Here is a 4,019-nt window from a genome sequence, read left to right on the forward strand (position 1 = left end):
GAGGTGAATTGTCACCACCCGGTCACATTGTGACGGAAGCGTGAAGAGCGGCTCCGCTTTGAGGATGGACAGTGTCGCCTGGTCCCCTTTCTCCTTGAACGCCTTCAGGAACTTGATGCATCCCGCCACATTCTTGAACGTCACGTCGAAATATCCACTGCTGGGGAAGTCCTGCAGGCAGAAGATGTCCGTAGCTTGAAATCCACAGCAATCGATGAGGATTTTCTTGATGAAGAAGGTGCGATCGACTGGTGCATCTCCTTCATTGTCCTTCACTACCACCCAAACGGTGTTGCGCGCTCCCTGGCCTGAAGCTCGAAGATTGGTTATAGCCATTTTACTCAAAGCTTCCCCAGGATCAAAAACCACTGATCATGGTTTCTCCTCTTCCAAGTAAGTACTGATAAGAACAGATACTACACTTGATCTTAGCCAAAAGGCCGAGACAGACAGTGAGACCTCTGTTGACAGCTTGAGGATCTGTACTTCCATCTCTCTGTCATAGATCCTTATATCTGTCCATCTAGCCTGATTGTCTCACTTCAAAATTATACCAAAGAACTGTCAGGGTCCCCTTCTCCACCCTGTCTGTTCTCGGCTTCTTTTCTGCCTGGTCTTGGCTGGCATGGACCTCCTCCTAACTCAATTTTTGCTGCTCCTCGGCCAATTCTCCACTTCTCTGACTCATTGTTGGCCTGACCCATGGCCATCTTGTTGCTGCCTGGCAGCCTGGTAGTCTTTCACACCTCTGACCTGTCTTATCCAGGATTGATCCTCTCCTACCCATTCTCTTATGCTTCCCTGTCTATTCTCCAAGCTCCTTGCTGTTGGAGCAAGGGAGAGATTTAAAATGAAGAATTTAACTTTAAAGTGAAGAATAAAGTTCACATTTTAAAATACAGTCATAATCTGAAGGGCAATTAGGGATGGGGAATAAATGCTGGCCTTGCCAGTGACAGCCACATCCCATGAATGAATAAAAAAAAGTTTCCTAATCATTATAGTACAGAAAAAACTTAAAACATCTTAATCAAATCTATTACAGAATTGCACAGATATAATTATATTCTTTTTTAATACTTCCACAGTGTTGATGGAGGTGTGAACAGCAATCTCTCCCGATTCACTATCCCTCCACAGTTTTACAACTGGCTAGCACCAGAGGTAATTCGGGGCAAGCCTGCCACTATCAAGTCAGATGTCTACAGCATTTGTACTCTTATTCAGGAACTGTTTACAGGTATAGTTCACTGTTCTAGTGTGTAGGATGATATCCTAATAGGCTGTTGTGGAGTAGAAGTGTTGGCATGGACCTGTTGTATCACATGGCCTGTTTCTGTGCTGTAAATACTATGTAATATGCATATAAATTACATCTTGGCAATTAAATTCTACACAGACTTATTTATAGAGTCAGAGATGACTAAAGTCAGAAATTACTCGGCATTCATTCTTGATGTTCGATTTCTTTATGTTTATGCATGTTAAGTTCAAGGTTTCTATTAAGTACAAATAAAGATAAACAAAGCTGGCACAAAGGCACACCACCTTGGAGTTCTACCGAACTGTGCTATAGAATGGAAGAATAAAGGTTTGTATCTGCAATTCCCCATTTGTGTTTTCCAGTCTTGAGCAGTGACTGGGAACTTTGCTGTCAGCCAGGTCATTTTCTACATTGTCAGCTGTGGAAACACACTTGCGAAAAGTTTGATAAGATTACCTTAGACTGAACTTTTCCCCCTGCAGAATTTCTGTAAAACAGACCACTGGTTCTGCCATTACCCTGGCAGTTCTGGTGTTGGAACAGGGACTCTCTACTGAATTTCATCGCCAAACTCTTCTTCTTCTTTGGCCTCCTTATCTCGAGAGACAATGGATACGCGCCTGGAGGTGGTCAGAGGTTTGTGAAGCAGCGCCTGGAGTGGCTATAAAGGCCAATTCTAGAGTGACAGGCTCTTCCACAGGTGCTGCAGAGAAATTTGTTTGTCGGGGCTGTTGCACAGTTGGCTCTCCCCTTGCGCCTCTGTCTTTTTTCCTGCCAACTACTAAGTCTCTTCGACTCGCCACATTTTAGCCCCGTCTTTATGGCTGCCCGCCAGCTCTGGCGAACGCTGGCAACTGACTCCCACGACTTGTGATCAGTGTCACAGGATTTCATGTCGCGTTTGCAGACGTCTTTAAAGCGGAGACATGGACGGCCGGTGGGTCTGATACCAGTGGCGAGCTCGCTGTACAATGTGTCTTTGGGGATCCTGCCATCTTTCATGCGGCTCACATGGCCAAGCCATCTCATGCGCCGCTGACTCAGTAGTGTGTACAAGCTGGGGATGTTGGCCGCCTCGAGGACTTCTGTGTTGGAGATACGGTCCTGCCACCTAATTGCAATATTCCATGCTTTTTGCAGTTCAAGTGGACATAGACGCAAATTTTCTCCTTCCTTATGCTTTACTGAAATCTTCATACTGGCATCATTAATTGCGAGTATTACAGCAAAGGTGGAATAAAATGCAGTACAGCTGTTTCTTATTATTTCATTTTGATTGAACATTTTGACTGACTATGCTGAATAGCTGTTAAAATGCACAGTATTGTGGGCAGCGTTTATCTGATGGCCTTCTTTATTAACTCAGTTTATGATATTCTATCAAATTTCTCATTGATGAACTTCCCATGTAGATGCAGTTCCCTGGGAAGATCTAGATGGATTTGCACTGAAAGATTTAATTGCAGCTGGGCGATATTTAACCGTAGATGAACAAGTTCCTAAGCCATACTACGACATAGTGCGAACTGGGATTCAAGTAAAGCCTCAGAATCGAACTATGAACCTTCAAGATATCCGCTTTACTCTCCGGAATGACATCAAGGTGTGTAACCTAGTTTCAGGGGGACAAAAAAGCCATGAGCATTTCAGGAATAACTCTTGGTTCCAGTCCTGAACATATAATTGAAAACTTAATAACAGTAATTCACAAATTGACTGAGTAGTTTAAACAAACAGAGATCCTGTGGTGTTAAATAGGCTCCTTAGTTTGATTTTCTTAAAGTACTTCAATAAGGACCACTTGTGTTGCACTTAACATTAATTTGATTATTGGTTATATATATCACATTGGCAAGTTAAATAAAAGATATGCAGTTAATTTGAGTTATTTGGATAATATATCAGTCAATTCTCATTTATAACAGGATATAATTAGCAATCAGCAGAAACATACTTTTGAGTATGTCCAGTCTGAAGTGGGGAGCTTATACGATGATATCAGCACATCTGTGGTGGCCAGCTCAGACAGTACAGGCTACAGGGGAGAGCAGGAACAACTCCAGGAGGAGAATGCTAGCAAAGGGAGAAAGCCTGAGTATTTAGAAGAAGCCCAAATCACAACAGAGAATCATGGTATGAAAGGTGCAGTAATAAAGAATAGTTTTGTCAGCATTTGTACACAAAATTATGTAATTTATTTTTCTAATTTTCCTTCGCCAATCTCTCCAATGAAGTTTATATTATTGTGATTTTTCTTCAGTTTAGGTTTGCACACTTACTTACCCCCTTCATCCCCTCAACATTCTCCCCTGATGGTGAAGGGGACAAAGGATCGGTCAGCCCAAAGAACATGGCCTCGCTCTTGCCGTGGTTAACTTTGGCTCCCGAGGCCAGTTCGAACTGGTTGCAGATGCTCATCAGTCTGCGCACGGACAGCGGATCCGAGCAGAAGACGGCGATGTCATCCATGTACAGGGAGGTTTTAACCTGAGTGCCTCCACTGCCTGGGATTGTCACCCCTCTTATGCTCGCATCCTTCCTAATAGACTCAGCAAAGGGTTCAATACAGCAAACAAACAAGACAGGAGAGAGAGGACAGCCTTGTCTGACTCCAGTTATATTCGACTCTGTGGGACTGGATCAGCCCAGACCTGCTGGAAGTGTACGAGAGTATGCTTCTGGCCGGCAACATGTTGGAATCCATGAGGAAAGGCATAATCACCCTCATCTACAAGCGGAAGGAGGAGAGGGTGGA

The 4,019-nt window shown here is 43.7% G+C and overlaps 1 pseudogene; it reads right to left on the reverse strand.

Moving 5' to 3' along the window:
* Positions 1-343: 343 nt before the first annotated feature.
* Positions 344-453, reverse strand: LOC137346898 (U2 spliceosomal RNA; annotated as a pseudogene).
* Between the last annotated feature and the right edge of the window lie 3,566 nt (positions 454-4,019).

This window comes from Heterodontus francisci, chromosome 30, assembly GCF_036365525.1.
Source record: "Heterodontus francisci isolate sHetFra1 chromosome 30, sHetFra1.hap1, whole genome shotgun sequence".
NCBI lineage: Eukaryota > Metazoa > Chordata > Chondrichthyes > Heterodontiformes > Heterodontidae > Heterodontus > Heterodontus francisci.